Source organism: Lissotriton vulgaris, chromosome 7 (assembly GCF_964263255.1).
Source record: "Lissotriton vulgaris chromosome 7, aLisVul1.2, whole genome shotgun sequence".
Lineage (NCBI taxonomy): Eukaryota > Metazoa > Chordata > Amphibia > Caudata > Salamandridae > Lissotriton > Lissotriton vulgaris.
Window position 1 is genome coordinate 1,756,942,952 of NC_141695.1, and position 18,745 is coordinate 1,756,961,696.

An 18,745-nucleotide genomic window follows, 5' to 3' on the forward strand; every position below is an offset into this window, starting at 1 on the left:
GTCGAATCTGGAATAAAGATATTAATACAGGATTGTAGTGTTACACAAAATCACTGATTGGCACTGCTCAAATACAACCACTGCATCCAACCACTGAACACCAATGTAAGAAATAGGGTTATTGTTAGAGGGGGGGTGAAGCAAGCAACAACCTCAATCATTGTAAGGGTGAACCACAAAAGACAATAAATTAACCTGTGCTTAACCCTCTGGTAGCTTGGAACAAAATGCAGTTCTCTGGGGAACAAGGCAGGCCTCAAGCAGCAAGGCAGTTCTCTAGGGGAACAAAGCAGGCACAGCAGTGCACTCCTCTGGGGAAACAAGGCAAGTCTCAAGCAGCAGGACAGTGCTCTGGGGATGAAGGCAGGCCTTAAGCAGCACAGCAGTCCGCTTGGCAACAAGGCAATTCTTCCTCTGAAATGTCCTGAGGTCCAGGAATGTACTGAAGAGTAGGCCTGGGCATAAAACTCCGCTACATGAGTTTGCAGGATTTGGGCACTCCGCGGAGGAGTGGAAAGTTCCTGAATTCCATCTTTCAGGGTGCAAAGCAGAGTTTTTTCTGTTTGTGTGCTTGAGATTTGTTTTGCGCTTGCGTGCTATGCTTCCAGCCACTTTCGGCATCAATGTAGGGCCGATCATGATTGTGAACAGACCGCTCTATCAGCTTTTGTGCTTGAGAAGCAGCTGAGGGGCTTTTTGAGTTGCTTTTCTTCTGTAACTGGATGTCGGAGTTATTTTTTATTTGTGCAACAGGACTTTTTCTTAAAACTTTTTTCTTCCAGCAGGAAGTAAGTGCCCCAGAAACTTCCTGTCTCTGTCCAGTAGGCTCCTCCCAGTGCTTTGTCTATCTCTTGGTCACCTTTCATTGGGATTTGGAGCTGGAAGGATCACTCTACTGCTATATATACCAAGGACTTTGTATTTTAGATTTCACAAATAAGTTGAAAAACTAGTGTATAAAGGTGTTGTGTTGTTTGATTAGGGGCATGCACCAGGATTTATTTGTACTTTTATTTGATTTTTTTTTTAATTGTTGTGGGGGGTGGCCTGCAGTTTCAGTAGGGGCCTAGTTATTTTTTGCATGTAATTTTTCTTCTTTTGTAAGGGAAAAATGTTGCCCATTTTATTACATGTTTCTTCATGTTTTTAATAAATTTTCAATATTCATTTAATTCACATGTGGACTAGTCTGCCAATGGACCTTCCAGCCAGTAGGCCAAGTAGTAGTGATGTGCATGAAAAAAACTGTTTCTATGGTGTTTGTTGAATTGAAACATCATTTAGGCCATGCATTAAAATACAAAATGTATTTTTTGAGGGTATTTTACGCTTTATTCCGGCAAACAGTGTATAGGTGGGGTAAATATATTTGATACCTTTGGAGGATGTGTGTTGTTGTAAAATTTCTTAGCCCAGTTAATTTTTGTTTTGCCATTGCTGAATTAATGCTGTTTTTTGTGTTGTCATTCGTCCTTTGCCTGGCCAGTGTGTTTACCATAGGCCACCATTTGTCTTTGTTCCCTATGCCATATGGGCAGGGGATATTTTTTTCATACAGTCAGTGTCCATCGGTCTGTATGTGTTGTTTGCTTGACCATGCTTGATGGCCCTGAAGCAAGTTTTAAGAACGTTTGGCGGCATGCAACATTGGCCATGTTCACCACAAAGAAATCACATACAGCTTTAAACATCTTGGGCAAAATTAACAGCAAGATGTATGAATGGCAGATGTATCAGAATTGGATTTGTTGCTAGGGATAATGGCAGTAACATAGTCAAGGCCATGTCAGATGGAGGCTATTTGTGGATCCTGTGTTTGGCCCATTGCATCTACCTGGTGGTGCAAGACTTCTCAAAAAAGAAGACATGGTCAGCAACATACTGACCACCTGCAGAAGGATCTACACTCATTTCAGCACTTCTTTTAAAGCCCAGAAGCAGTCGCAGATTATTCAGCATACTAATAGAGGAACCAGTTAAAGCCCTGATACAGGAGGTGCCAACATGCTAGCACTCAACCTAATACATGTTGCAACATCTGCTTGAGTAGTACAAACAGATCAATGGCTATGTCATTAAAAGGGGAGGGGAGGCAGTTGGGGAAGATAAGACTATTGATGTGGAAACATGGGGCCTAGTCAAATGCCTGACACAGATGCTACTCCCTTTTGAGGTATTCATCTGGGAAGTTAGCAAGGAAGACAGTACGATGGGCCAAGCTATACTATTGTTGCATCTCCTACAGGACCATGTAAAGAAGGTGTCTGAAAGATTCGCCCCCTCAGGTGTGAATGAAAACAGAGATGCACCTGCCTTGGTTGAGAGCTTAATCCTTCACTTATCTTGTAATACAAGGTTGCAACATGACATAATCACGTCCAAAGAGCACATCTGTGCCATACTACTTGATCCATGGCACAAACAAATTCTGCTCACTTTCATTCCTTTTTCTAAAGGGGATGTTTCACACTACAAGAGGCAGATTGTACAGCAACCCAGAGACCTGGAAGAAGAACAGCTGGAACTTAGAGTCCTTCCACCTAGTTCTGGGGTGCCTCCTTCAACTTCCAGAGAGGGTGGTCTTGTCTCACAGTAGACAATAATGCCATCAACTAGAACACTGATAACAACAGCAACCTAAGGACCAGACCCAACCTCTGCATTTTATTGGTTTCAATCGGCAGGGGTAAGTACCATGCAGAGGTGATGGCAAAACAGGATGAACAAGCAGTAGCACCAATGACCATCCACAGGATGTTCCAGGAGTATCTGGATGATCCAAAATAGGTCCATGAGGATCAATATTCTCTTATATATTGATATGGGAAGATGCACCAATAGCCAGGGTTCAGCAGGTTGGCAAAAAAGTATCTGACTTGTCCTGGAGCCAGCGTGTCTGCTGAGCGTGTGTTCATTGCAGCTGGTACATTTGTTACAGTGAGGAAGACCAGTCTCTTGCCTCAAAATATGGAGAGAGTGACTATGGTCAAAATGAACCAACATTTCATGCTGCAACATTTCATGCTGCACAATTACATTATTCCTGAAATAGCACAGGAGGAGGATGATTGGTCAGAATCAAGTGTCTTAATTGATCAAATTATGGGTGAACCACCTGAGTTTGAGGACAAACTCTATTTACGGGCTTAAGTATGCCAGTGCCCCTATAGAACTTTTTAATTGCTTCTCATTTAACTTCCATCTTTGTAACAACAACAACAAATATTGGCTAGTGGAACATTTAATATTTTTGTGTCATAGATATGCTGCACCACCATTTTTTAGTCACATATATTGCCGGATTGCAGTTGAAAAAGTGTGCATTAAAGAAGCCTCCACAATTCCTTCATGACGTTGGATACTCTGCCTGACCCCCTTGCATGCCTATTGCCTATCCCTTTTTGCATCACTAGCACTACCAGGTCTGCCACAGAAGATTGTTGATTTACAAGAGTGCCAATACCAAATTCCAATGTGTTGCCTGCGTCAAATATGAATACATAATACCTACACTACCGTGCTTGCATTAGAGGATGTAAATACAACTATTTAAATGGTGAGTGAATGATTGTGTGAGTTATGATGATTGATAATTTACCATGTGGTGGCAGACAGTAAGGGAGGATGTTGAACAGTAATGTGGGAACTTCCTTGAAATGATTGATTATGCAATGTTTGGGTCCTGAGTGATGGGGGATGATCATGTAAGAGGTGATTGGCCTTTACAAACTTACTTAGCGAAAAATAATTAACCTGTAGAGTACACTCCTGTGATTTTTTTTTCATATTCTAGGATGGCTGCCCAAAACAATCATTTGATTTATAAGACTGCCAAGTTCCAATCTGTTGCTTGCATCAAAAGGGAGATAGTATATCTACCACAGTGCTTGGATTGGAACAGGTAACCATTGCACCAATGAGTGATCTGTGAGTGATGATTGATGATTAATTTGGTGGCTGACAGTGAGGAAAGGTGTGTTGAACTCTAATGTGCAAACTTTCTTGAAATTATTGATTTGCAAAATTTGAGGCCTGAGGTATGGGAGATATTTTTTCCATGGAGGTGATTGGCCCTTTCACACTTAGATATATTTACCTACAGGGTCTATTCCTTTTTTCTGGTTCTTCTGAGACATGAACATCCACTTTAGTTAACAAACAAAAACCTATGCAAAATACAGCAATTCAGTTTCTCTATTTGCTCTTTAACAGCAGTGCACTACATTTCTATCTTGCACAGGACATGATAACTGGTCTGAGATGAAGTTATAGGGAGTCAGGAGGAGGATGGAAGAACTCAGAGCGGGAGCTGCAGGAGTGCCTCATCAAAAGCTAGAAGCAAGAAGTTATCGACTTCAGTTCAAAGGTAAGCCAAGAGTCTGAGGTCTAGTACTCAGCTAAGTGGAATAAAAAGAGGTGTGTTTATATGTGAAATTCTGCTGTGTGTGTGTGTGTGTTAGACTTGTAGCAAAAGTGAAACTCTGAGTCCCCCTCTTGTTTCTTTTGCTCTGCCTCTGAGTCTTCTTTATATATTCCAGAGGAGAAAGCAGATGCAGGACCTAAATTTGCAATACAGGATAACTTTTCTTTTAACTGTCATATTTGGAGAATACCCAACCTAGAAGATGGAATATTTAGATACCTGATAACTTGGGTCTTCGGGGCAGAAAGACTGTTTGCAATGCATTCAACTGTACTCTGTCATACTCATTCCTTCGTTTCCTTCCACAACAGATTGATGACAAATGATGTGTGGCTTGTTGCCCAGATTAATGTTGTCCATGTCTAGTGTCTGTCTTTGTCAAACCTTTCCTCAAATCCCCTTTCCCATCCATTCATCAAACCCCTAACCTTCTTCCCCCAGGCTGAGTAATTTATTGAGGTGTGGTTTACTTTACATCATCTATGGATCACACACTTGGTGGGCTGGATGTGATAAAAGCAACACCAACTTACTGCAGGATATTCTAAGCAATAGACCACACTGGCCCAATTTACCCACCCGTGCATGAAGAGTGATCCCTATTTCAGATATAGAATGAAGCATATCAGTCGTCAGCATAATCGTAATCGCCTAAGCTTGTCAACTCCAGGCTTTGAGTCCATTTTATATGACTTGAGGATTTTGTAAGTTACTAGTAGCTCCCCATTAGCCAAATTGCTACTATTGCTATTTTTGTGTTATTTTATCACTATCAGGAATTCATTTTGTGTCATCATATAGTACTCTGGTGTCCATTCTTTGTAAAGCTTTGATATAACCCACTAACTCAGTCTTTTTATTCCATTTAGTTTCCTACGATGGAAATCATTCTGATTAATCCTACAGTTGGAGCTCACCTGGATGGAAGTGGGACCTTGTGTGTGAAGTTGTGATGCCTTCCCTGTTATTGCTTCATCTATATTCAGGCAAGACAACTATGGAGTGAAGTGAACTAGTTAACTTAGTAAGTAAATAACTAACTGCTACTATTGTTATCTAAGTTGCTGTAGACAATATAGATCATGGCAGATCCTCCTTTAATGGTCAAGATAGTCAGATTGGTACAGCTCTATAACTAAACTGTACACTCTCTTACGAGCACATAAACAGGCTGAGTAAAAACTGAAGGCAGCAGTGCAAAGTAAAAGTAAAGCAAACAGCTTCAGACATAAATTTAGATAAAATATTGTTTCACCTTTCTTTTTTTACAGAGAAATCCACCCTCTCCACCCACACAACATGCCCACCCCTCTCTCCAAACAAACTGACCCAAGGCCCAATGTCCCAGAATCTGAAATGTCCAATGAAACCCAGTCCCAACTCCCTTCCTACCCTACTCCAATCAGCCACAACAAGCCCCTCCCACTAGAAAAAGGGCTAAAAGAGGGCATTCTGGATGCTGGTCTGGAGATGGTCCCGGCTCTACTTTGTCGTGGTGAGCCGACTCTTGATGGAGTCCATCCACTGCAGGATGCGGCAAAGCAATGGCCTTTTGTCTGTGTGGGAGGGGATGTCAGCAGTTGATGTCAGCTGGCGGCAGCAATGGTGATGGGATGGTCTGGAGGCTGAGGGGGGCCGGCTGCATTGGGGCCCAGCTGGGAGGCATTTATTTCCACCTCCTCTCCCATGACCACCAGCTCCTGGTACTACTGCTGGATATGCTCCAGCCTCTGCCACCTCAGCAGACAGGTCGCTATCTTCTGCCTATTGGGGCCTACGTGGACCAGCAGGAGTAGCTAAATTGAGAAAAACAAAAAGGAAAAAAGACATATTGCAAATAATGCTATGCGCAGACAATTGTTTTAAATTAGTGGGTGGGACAGTAACAGTACATTGCTGATCCCCCAGGGCCATTGGAATTTGATGTGATTATGATTCAGAGTCACAAGGCCAATTTGTTTTTGTTTTACCCACACATGCTTTTCCTAAAAAGCACAGACTGTGAGGCAGAAAAGTATTAAGACAGAATAACACAGAATGAAAACAATGATTTGATTTTTTTTAAGCCTTTCCAACTAACTATAAAAATACACTTTGAATGGAAAAATAAATTACCTCTCATCAATTTGTTTGTCTTTACGCACCATGGAGTACAAGTTGTGTGTCGTGCTAAATTAATGGAGCCATGCTCATTGCTAGCCAGCGCGTCACGTATTTTGCTACTGTCTGCAGCTGGGGGAGGTGTAGTTGACAATAATCTATTTTTATTTCCAATGGCCCTTCTCTTGTCCAACTGCATTTTTCATTCTACCCTAACTCAGAAGACACAGAGGAATAATAAATAAGATACTACGTCACACCGCTCACATTTTAAATGGGGATATCATCCTGTCTACTGTAAGTAGACATTGGGAAAAATGAAGGATTGCACTACAGGGAAGAATACGGGCTATATAAATTATATTTGTCACAATGTATCCCATAGGTAAAACATGAAATCAAATCATGCACTTACTCCCACTTTACACATTTGCCTCGCCTACCACTGCAGATTATTTCCAACAAATTCATTCACTAGGCAGTACGTAAGGAAAGAAAACTTGACTTACTCTACTGCAGGGTAAGGTAGTGGGATTAGGCAGGTTAGGTAGAGCTTTTTCTGATAGAGAATAGAGGGGCCACTACACTGATCAACGATTTGACATCTTTGGCTTATTCAGTCACTGTACTAGTTGATGGAAGTTGAAAGGGAAAAATATGAACAGGCATAAAATAAATCTGTTATGGGAAACCATGAAATATATTCTGGAATTACTCCGCATGGTTATGAAATCAAATGTGGCACAGGCCTAGAATGGATTTTTCAATTTTTTGGACGGCTATGACGGAAGAACTTAAGAAAAAATAAAGGAAGAAGTACTAAGATGTGACTGAGTGGACAAAGGGAAACAATAGACCTTGTGTGTTTGTTTGCAATGCATTGAAACGTTTGTAAATTCTGCATTAACTGAAGCAGATGCACACTGTACAGCCAACAGTAGTCACAAATTGAACCATACCCATACTGCACTTCGGTAATGGGTGGCAAAATACCATGGGCGGGGAGGGGGGTAATAAATGATGGGTGGGATACATATGGCTCACTTAACAAATACAGTGAGTCAAGGGAGTAAATAATAAAATAAACAAGCATTGGTAAAAGCATTACGTTTCGCCTATGTGCTTAATAATACGCTGTTTTTTGTTGTAAGTTATAGCTTGCTGAGTAGTTCTACAATATAAGTTACAAAAAGTCTGTTAAAGTGCTATGACTTGTTGATGTACAAAAAGGCAATATATTGTGCTGTTAACAGTGATATAGTGTGATTATATAGTAGCAACATTTTGAAAAATGAAATGAGAAGGAAATAATAAAATTAATTGATGTAATAGCAATATTATGTGTTTAGAGAAGTTCTGACAACTTTTGAACCTGGTGCGACTGCATCTGCTGCACCATTCAAATCATGCCCCCAGTGCCTGAAAAACAACTGCATTTGTGACTGCCTGTTTAGTAGTAACATATAGAAATAGGGGAGAAAAGGACGGAATGGCAACTGAAAGAAGAAAAATGTGAGAAAAGATTGAAAACAAAGCAAAAGAAAGAAGGAAATGGGAGATATGACTGAAGGAGTAACAAAAGAAAAAATAAAGTAAGCAGGAGAAAGGACAGAATGAGAAAGAAATGAAGAAAGAAAAAGGAAGGAGAACCTAATGAGAAAAGAACAGATTGTGTGGAGGGTGAGAAGAAGGAGGGAGAAAAGAAAGCTGTGGATGGAAAGAAAGGCTTGAAAATGGAGCAGCGAGGAGGAAAGTCTGAGCCCTTGTGCAGATGGGTGCCCTTTTCTAGGTCTGTTTAGCCGCTGTAAAGTGCATGTTTCCTTCTGCCTAGGAGGGGGCATGGTAGGGGCTGGGGCACCTTTTATTTTCATGAAATGAAAGAAGTCATAGTAGGGCAGGCAGGAATTGCAAAAGTGGTGGCGGCTGCACCCAAGGTGCCATGACATGAGGTGTCCCCAAGAGCCATGCAGAGGGGGATGTAACACTGAGTAAGTACCGGGCAAATGCGCTGGTCTGCATGAGTGAACACATGCCGGGATTAATGAATGTGCAGGCATTAATGAGTGTAACAGGAAATGCAAGACTGCAAAAGGTGAATGATTGTGGCAGGGAATGAAGGGTGTATGGTGTGAGTGAAGAGAATGCAAACAGCAATTAATAGGTGTGGTGGAGTGAATGTGTGACCGTGTGGGAGTGAATGAGAGCAGAAGTGAACGAGCAAGCACAAGAATGAAAAGGTTGCTGTCTAGAAGGGAGTGAGTGCAGAATAAAGTGAGCATCTCAGTCAGCTAGTGCAACAGTGAGAGAATGTTTATGTGCATGTAGTAGTGAATGAGCATATGTAATGTAATGATGTCTTGTAAAGCGCATGAATCACCCCACATGGGGTATCTCAGCAACGTAGACCGCTGGGGAACCTGTCCTGGCTTTCCCTGTGAGATGGTCCCTACTGGGTATCTCCAAGGTGAAACCAGGCATCCCCAGCGTATGTGGGGGGCCGTTGTGGAGATGAGGCAAGCTAATGCCCAGAGATCCCTGGTTAGAGTAGGCACTGAGGTGAGAATTATCGAGTCCGCTGACCCTGGTCCACGACCCTGCCGCGTCGGGAATTGAACCCTGGTCCCGGGCTGTCCTCTGCTTCCGGGTCTGCCGCCTCTAACCAGTGAGCCACACCACCCCACATGCAAGAAGGAGTGAGCATGAGTAAGTCAGTGCAGCAGTAAATAAATACTAGAATTAGTGAATGTGAATAGCAGTGGTCTAGTGTCACCGTGGAATGTATGACGGTACCACGACACACATTACCACACAGTAGGTTACAACGTGGACGTTACATCGTCCGCGTTGTTGCCACGAATGGCTTTACATCGCAAGTTGTTTCTACGACTTGCACTAGATGGCGCACTGGACTTAGGAATAGTATACATTACTATTTCTGCTCCAGTTAGTGCAACAGTAGGGAATGTGTTGGATTTAAAATCCAACACATTCCTTGGTGTTGCGCGCCATCTAGCGCAAGTCTTAGAAACGACTTGCGATGTAAAGCCATGCGTGGTAACAACACGGACGATGTAACGTCCGCGTTGTTACCTACCTGCGTGGTTGACAGTGTTATAAATGCTGTTTCCCATCACGGTGAACGAGTGGATGATGGAAGCACTGAATACCTGCAGCGGCGACGGAAAGAATACATCAGTGAGAGAAGATGCTACGGAGTAAATATGCGGTGAATGAATACGCATATTTAAGTAACTCTGTTGCAATAAGAACTGCTAGGAATATGTTTGTGAATTTCTGGCAGGCGTAAGTGAGATAATTTTGGTCGTAAACTTATGTTCACAACCAAATTTACATTTGTGAATCTGGCCCATTGCCTCCTGCACAGAGAGGGGACTTTGTTTGTTTCCCACATAAGGTAGGCGGAGACCACTTTCATTACCTGGGGATGGGGGGGGGGAGGGGGGGCGTCACAGGAGTGGCGGGAAGAGCTTGGGATCTAAATATTGCCCCCCTCATTAGGCAAATGAATTCCGAATTGGAGCACTGGTCCAAACTGGTCTGCACTGCACTGAAGATCATGGAACGCATCACACTTTTCAAAAAGAGAAGGGATGTCATTGGCCACAGGCAGGGGCGTAGGTTAAGGGGGGGGTGTTTGGGGTGTGACACCCCTTCCCCCAAATAAATGCATTTTTGTCTTGATAGTTGGGTCTGGGGGTCCAGACCGGATCTGCTGCGCCTGTGTTGGTATCTCCCACTTGTTTAGTTGGGAAACGTGATATTCACACCCCTGAGTCTCACTGACTAAGCTCCGCCCCTGGGCACAGGAGCACCTCCTGCAAAGTGAGTGCTCCAGAGGTGATGGATTGGAAGGTACCAAGTCAGCAATGAACAATGAAAAATACAAAAATGTTTTACGCAGGTGCCTAATTAGTATTCTTTTTTGGTACCTGCTACATAAATAGTAATTACCATTGCTGATACAATTGTAAGTTTAATATAACAGGTTAAAAGTAAATAAGAGTCCATCCCGCTTTAAAGTAGAATTAATTGTGTTTATCATCTATTGTCATTCATGGTCTAGATTTTGAGTGTGAGAAGCAAATCTAGAAGTTGAAGGTAAAAAAACACATCCACACTTAGAACCCCAGAATGTCAAATCGTGTTTCCTTCAACTTTCTCTGTCTGAAGGTGTCGCACGCAGGGCGGGGCACTTGGCCACTCTGGAAGGATTGGTCACCCGCGCCAGCCCTCTCCAGCATGCACGAGAGGCCTGCCTGAACCTGGGGGGTCGATGCCCACTCTTCTAACGCTGCCTGCGAATTATGGTTTAACTACAGTGCTTCAGAAGAGGCCGGTCATGGCAATTGATAGTCATTCTGTTTGCAAACGCAATAAAACAAACTGTCCTGTGTTTAAAACAAAAGCCCGCTTCTTGTTTTGTTCAGATTATAGTGTTGATCCTGTTTTGCTTCATCAGTCAATAAGGAATTTACATTCATATCACAGGCCTGCCCAGAGGAAACAAACAAGTGAAAAGAATGTGGTGTCTATGAGCTGCTAAATCCATTTCCTTGTATGTATTGCCATCTTGTGGACAAGGTTATTTTGCGACAATCACTGTAGAATAAAAAATCTCTTCAAATGTATTCAGATCAAATGAGCCCTTAGGGGACTGCTGATGCTGTGGACCAAGAACACTACAAAGTGCCCACTTTTTAGCACTCGCAGAGTTCTTGGTAAAAAAAATCACGCAAGTTACTTGAATCCAAACGATACTGGGTCGTAAAAGGCTGGAGGTGAGTTATGTGCGATGAAATAATAAAAAGTTATCCGCGGCGTATCCCACAGGATGAAAAGGTTCCACACAAAAGCCGATTGGCATAATACTTCCAGGACAGCAACTGATAAAAGCACACTTTCAAGATATATTACATAAATAGGTTTCACAAGCGCAGTGCAAGCACTTTGAACCATAGCCTTGATAACCCTGCATAAACAAAGTAAGCAAAGAAGGTGAGCAGCATGCTCCTCCTAAGAAGAGCTGCCTTGCCTATTCAACCAAACAATCCAAATACATTCATTCATCTTTTCATTTGAATTCACCCACAGCCACCATGATTAAGCTTTACTTTCTCATCCAGTTTTTCACCAAAATTTCCAGTCCATTATCCAGCCATTCAAAATTCACCCTTTCTCCCAATCCTCATTTCGCCCATCCATCTTCTTACCCATCTATGCACCCTTTCATCAACCCACCCTTTCACCCATATGCCATTTCCTTTCTTTTAACCTTTTGTTCTTTTGTTTCCCTCAAGCTATTAACGCTCAGTATGTTAGCTTTTGGTGATGTGCAAATAGAAGAGGCCATAATAACTCAACCACCGCTGAAGCTGAGAACGCTGGGGGGTTCACGGTCACTTGTTGACAACACCCTGGTACAATTAGTAATTTTTAATAAGCAAGTGTAGCAAAGTGCCCTTTCTGCATGGTTGCCCTCTAACTTTTTTCCTGATCCTTGATGCAAATTTACTGCGTATTCCCGGGGTCCCTGCCAATCAGGTTCCCAGGACCTGTGTTCTTTCCCTAACCTGTACCCTTGTTTCCACAATTGGCAAACATCTGGCCTACCTATAAGCTCCTTGTAAGGGGTACCTATTGCACCAAGGGCATGGTGGCAGGGAAAGGTCTCTGAGGGCTGCAGCATGTATTATGCCACCTTCAGGACCTCTCACCACAAACACGCACCACTGCCACTGCAGCCCGCGTGTTGTGGTACAGCTAAAAGTGAAGAGTTGACATGGCACACAACCCAGTGGGCCATGCCTGACCAGCACTGCATGAGGCCTAGGTAAGTCACCCTTCAGACAAGGTGCCCTATACCTCATGTGAGGACCTATCTGCAAGAGCAGACAGGCCACTTTCATATCTAAGACCTTTCTTAGATATTATAAGTGCCCAGTAAAGCCATCCTGAGTATATGGTCTGGAATCTGGCCATTACGAGTTTCCTAGCACCATAATGGCCTCAGTGAATCCTGGGATGTTTGGTATCAAACGTCTCAGAATAATAAATCTGCACTGATTCCAGAGGCAGATTTATTATTTCCTGCACTCAGGGGGCCCTTCTATAAGAGACCCCTGAAATAAACCAACTATTGGTGGGTTTCTGACTGGTCAATACCAGGTCAATCCCAGACTGCCACCACATGGCACGTTTATGGACCCTTGGGGTGGGAGCCTTCTCTCCCTGGGCCAAGAAACAAAGCCTTTCGTAGGTGGAGTTGGTCACACCTCCCACAGGTCAGGAACAGCCATCTGTGGCAGGGGAGCTTTGAAGGCCTTGCCGCCTTTGCAACGCAACCCCAAGCCTCTCCTGCTATCAGGAGAAGTCCCCCTTCCTGTCCGACCCCCTTTTCAGCGGAAAGACACGCAGGAAAAATCAGGACAGCCCAGAAGGTGTGCCCACCCGTGCCAACCCCACCGCTCAGGTGGGGGAAGCTAGGTGAAGCCTACTCTTCAGTGCTCAACATTTTGCAGATGGAGGGCACTCTCCAATCAGGTTAGGGATGGCGCCCATTTCACCATGTGGAGTGAGCACCCTATGGGTGTAGCCACCATACGGTCAGAAGTCCATTGGCTACTGACCTCGAGACCCCTAAAACATCAACTATATTCAGTATTTAGGGGCAGCACTGACCCCAGACTTCGACTCGATAAGAAGAAGAAGGACCAAAGAGCTGTACTGCAGAGAAGAGGAGAATGACAATTGCTTAGGCACGAGCCCTATCGGCCTGTCTCCTGCTTTGGAACCCCTGCAAGCCGAAGCCATTTTGTCCTGCAGCCAGCAGCCTCAAAGAACACTGGGGACCTGCCCTGCCTTTCAAAAAGACTCTGATCTGCCGTGGACACCGGCTTTGTCCAACAGAAACCCAAACAAGGACTCTAGATCCAACTGGAACAGCAAGCCCTTACCACTCTGCACTTGACGCTCACGACCCGAGTCTGAGTGGCCCAAAACCAAAGCGAGGTCCCTGGGTTGATCTTGACCTGGGATCCAGTGTTGGACGACCTCCTCCGACCTTCTCAGCGATGCCTGCAGCCTCATCCTGAAGGGTCCCCTGAAAGCAACTGGAACCAGCGAGAAGCACCCATGACGAAAAGTCAACCCTGCACCCATAGCCCCTGAGCCATGTCCTGGTGTCCAGCAACTCTCCAACTTCATCCTTCAATTGTTGGTTCCCTTCTTCCTGTGTTCGGGCTCCAGTAGTCTTTGTCCTCAATCGGCAACCTCTATAGGATTGCATTGGGCTCCTGACATCTCTGCCGCTGGTGGTGTGGACTTGGTGCTGACCTGGAACCTTACCTTAACCCCAGGAGATAGACTCCCAACACAACATGTCCTGCACGTGAGCAGCCCCCAACCAAGTTGCCCCTTAGCCCCTTTGGCTAACATTGGCACCCTTGAGCTCTGCACCCGGCAGCCATAGTGCCACTGGTGGTGTACATTGACTGCTGAACTGAACCCCGGGGAGCCTTAGGTCTACCCCCCAAAACTCAGTTACCAAAACTGTTAACTACAAACCTAACTCTCTGTTTTTCTGAATAGGATTACATGGTGGGATTTTCTCTAAAAAGGTTTCAAGTGTTGAACCTGTTTTGTACTGCAAAAAAGTAACTGAGTGTATTCAAAAGAGTTAACTTGCTTGCTAATGTACTGTGGGCCTCATTTATGAGGCCTTGTGTCGGTTTTGTGCTTCCGATGTGTCACTTTTTGTGATGCATCGGTGGCGTAAAACATTCCTCCTGTTGCGCACTATTTACAAAGTGACGCATCTAAGCAGATGCGTCACTTTGTAAACCCCTGCGCTACATTATACCTGCGTCAGGGATAATGTATGCGGGGGGCGTTCCTTGCAAAAAGCCTCATAGAAGTGACGCAGTGAAATCTTTGAGATTTCACTGCGTCACTTCTAGGACGCCATTGCGTCAATCTTTTGCGCCTGCCTCACAGCAGGCGTAAGACTGACGCAGGCCCTTTCACATGGGGCTTGCCCCATGTGAAAGGACACATTGCTGGAGTTGCGTCACTTTTGTGACACACTCCAGCAATGTGTCACTTTTGCGCTTACAGATACGTCAGAAATACTGACGTATCTGTAACTCCTTGCGACATGATGCGTCATATATTAAATATGACGCATTCAGTATGTGGCAAGGAGTGCGCACTGAGAAGTGACGCATAGCTGCTTTCACGCAGCGATGCGTCATTTCTCTTAAATGAAGCCCTGTGTGATTAGTTTGTTTTGTGCAAAGTAGGAAAGTAACTGAAAAGTAACTCAAATGTAATCTTAAGTAATTACAAATATTCTGAAGAACTTACAACCTATTACCTTTACTCCAAAGTAATTTGTATGCTCCTACAAAACCAGTATTCACTGTATCTTGAAAGGTTTCATTGTATTTAAAGTATCACCTGCTACTGAGAAAAATCTTGGTTCTAGTAATAAAGATAAGAAAGTAACAATTTTTTCACAAACAATTGATATATGACATTTCTTGCCTGAGTGTGTACAGCAAATGCTTAACACTACCCTCTGATAAAGCCTTACTTCTCGCCCACACTACCACAAAAGAGAGTAAGGTGTTATCTACTTTAGCCTCTGCTCTATCTCTGGTGATCTACTGGACTCTGGGCCTTACTTTGATATTTATTTGATATTTATTAGCATTTGTAAAGCGCTACTTTCGCTCCGGAGGGAGCATCTTGGCGCTGTGCTCACAGAAGATCGACTATGGTATAGTATATACAGAGCCAGCTTCCTACAGCAAGCAATTATGTGACTTTTGAGGCAGCTTGCTGACCTTGGGCTGGAAGGCCTGGGCTTCAACTGGTTACAGTCTTACCTGGAGAATAGGCAACAAGCTGTGGCCCTCCACCTTTTCGATCTAAATTTAGAATGGTCCAGCATGGGGTTCTTCAAGGTTCATCTATTAGCCCGATCCTTTTTAATGTTTATTTGAGACCATTGATTCCCATCATTAAATCGTATAACATCAAGCTGGTGAATTATGCAGACGACAGGCAGCTCGTCCTGTCTCTAGAAGGCGGAGAGTCTACATCACTCAGTAACTTCCATAAATTCATGCAGAAGACTGCTAGATGGCTGATGGATAACTTTCTGCAGTTTAATGTTGGGAAAACAGATACTTACACTGCACTATGAAGAAAATACCTTGTCTGCTTCCAGACAACTTCTGGCCGATTCAGGCAGTCACACCTCCCATACCAGTGGTAGCAGTGTGCAACTTGGGGTTAGTTTTTAACAACAAGCTGAGCCTAGAGAAACATGTAAATAAGACAGTTGGGACGTGCTTCTCACTAACAAATGCTCTGCGGAAAATTCTCCCCATGCTTCCTTTGGCAGCTAGGTCTCTAGTATTCAGAAGTTATTTTAAGCCGTTTGGACTGTAATGCCCGGCTCCTCGGTTCAGCCAACTTCCTTACTCTGAAATTACAAAGAATACAGACAATTGCCGCCAAGTTGGCTTTAAAGAGAACCCGAGGTGATTCTGCATCTGCTGCCCTTAGTGATCTTCACTGGCTTCCTCTAGCTCAGAGAATCCAGTTTAAATCACAATTCATTGTTTTTAGAACCCTTCATGGATCTGAACCTTTGCCATTGCAGAAAACGTTTGCCTGGCACACTCCATCGCGTAATCTTCGTTCATCCACTGCTCACCTGGTTTGTATCGCCATAATAAGAAATTCTAGCTTTGGGAGGAGAGCTTTCAGCTGGGCGGCTGCCCATCTGTGATATAATCTCCTGCCCGATATTAGACAAATAGAAAAATACCTTCAGTTTAGGAAAAAACGTAAAACTTATCTTTTTCCTAGGAGGTAGTGCAGGTTATTCATCTGGTGGGTGAATAAGTGCATGAAGAGGAATCACTGTCAGTCAGTGCCAGGATACCCGTGGGGTGATAGTGCACTTCAGAAATCGTGTTTACATTAACCCAGGGCGTAGTTCGCATAGTAGCGCTACGCGTAGCTGCGTGAAGCTACGGGAAGTGCACTTGGCACTATGCACGGTACGAGAGTGGAGTGCGAAGTTCGTGGTGCACTAGGAAAATGCTGTTCGCACTGATTGCACAGTGCCGGATGCTTGTCCGCACTGTGCAAACATTGCAAATGGCATCTTGCACAGTGCAAGCGGTCGTTTTCTGCCGCTCGAGTAGATTTGTTCTCGAGCTGTAGCTTTATGAACGCGGACTGGTAGTTTCTCATCGAGAGCGGTCGTGAGCATACAACCAGTCGCAATGAGAAATCTGACCTCCCCGCGTTGAGAACCTCACCAGGAGGTTTATTTTTCATGCTCGCGATCGGCAACTTGATGTTGCTGATCGCGAACGAGGAAAAAGTCTCTCCGGGATGTTGATTTTGCTCGCTCGCGGTTGCCAACTTGATGTTGAGGACCACGAGCAAGCAAAAAATGCCCGCTACGCTCACAAGTTTTTGTACTGTGCTACGTGCAATTCACGTAGCGCGTAGTAGCGCAAACTACGCACACTCCACGAGCGTAGCATAGTCCTACGCCCAGGGTTAGATTACATTACATTGCATTACTTACCAGTGCCCGTCCCTGCCGCCACTTCTCCCTCTCCAACTGACTCTCCTCCTGCAGCGACACTGGAGCCAACTTCACTGGTGGTCTCCACCCCTTCTTTTCTCAATCACAAAAAACAACTGCAATACATCACTACAGTTCGGTTAGCACTGAAGTATCCTCTAACAAAAATATCACTATGGACATTTGGTTGGTTCACAATGTTAGAAAAGCCAGGGGTGGGATAATGGTCAATGAAAGGAATATATAGCGTTGGTTGGCAAATGCAATGCGGGAGGGATTTTATACTTTTCTTTCCAGCCAAGATGCAGTCTCCCAGCTCACAGCTGGTGTACTGTAAAAATTAATGAGACAGCACTCAACATTGGGGGGGAGGGTCCATGATGACCATGGCTGCTCTCTCGTAAACGTAACTGTTAGAGCACGAGGAGGAAATAGAGAGCCTTCTCAACAAACATACATGGTGAATGTAAATTAAAATGCTAGCTTCCTTGGGCCTGCTATCTTCATGGTAGAAAGTAGAGTACTAATATGTGTTATTCTTAGTCTTACTCTTACAGTACCACAGTAAAACAATATATATATATAGGAGAGAATGGAAGATCACCAATATCGCAGAAGATAAGTAAACAAGAGACCAGAATAAGTCAAATACCAAAAACAAAAACCAGGTGATATAAGGGCAAAAAAGATAATGCAGGGAAAACTTGCATGAAACAACAAGCATTTGCAATGGAATAGGTCTGGCATGTACGCGAGTTTCAGCTATTGGCATTGTAAATGACAGTGCCTTTTATTTCTGTTTTAGAAACCTAAACATAAAAGGCATTGCCATTTACAATGCCAATAGCTGAAACTTGCGTAAATGCGAGATGTATTGCATTGTACAACAAGTATTTCTACTTACCCATAAAAGTGAAATCTGACTCCAAACGTGACTGCTTGCAGCTGCTGGTTGCCATGGAGTTGCCTTCTTCTGGTTCCTACGGCTATTGGGGGGGGTGTTGCAAAAAAAAAGTGTGGGGCCGCCACTGGCTGCTTGTCCAGGGGAAAAATAAGGTGAGTGGCTGCTATAATAAAAGCGTGTCGTGCTTGCAAAATAAATAAGTTAAAAAAACATATAAAAAGGGGCATGTTCAGAAATTTTTTGGGGTGCGTGGCCGATTGAAAGTGGACCACGCCGTACATTAATTAAATAAATAAGCATGACAGCTATATTAAAGTGGTCCTGACTGCAAAGTAAATAAATACATCTATACTACTATTATAAAGAGAGAACTGTGTCCTTTGAGCCAGGTAAACTTGAAAAGTGCACCACCAATCTGAACACCCAAGACATCTTAGAAAACCTCAGGGCAAGCAGAAGGACATAGGCTATAAAAAATAAATAAATACATGTTATTTAAAAAATAAACAATAAAAAAAAAGTAGTCCCTAAGAAGTAGCGCCGGCCATGTGTGCTAACTATGTGAACGTGCGTGCTGACATCATGGGGGGGGGGGGGGGGGGAGAGTGGCGGACAGGAGCCCGAGGAGGTCGAGGAGCAGCGGACAGGGGCGAGGAACTCAGGCTGAGGGAGGATCGTCCGTCCTAAA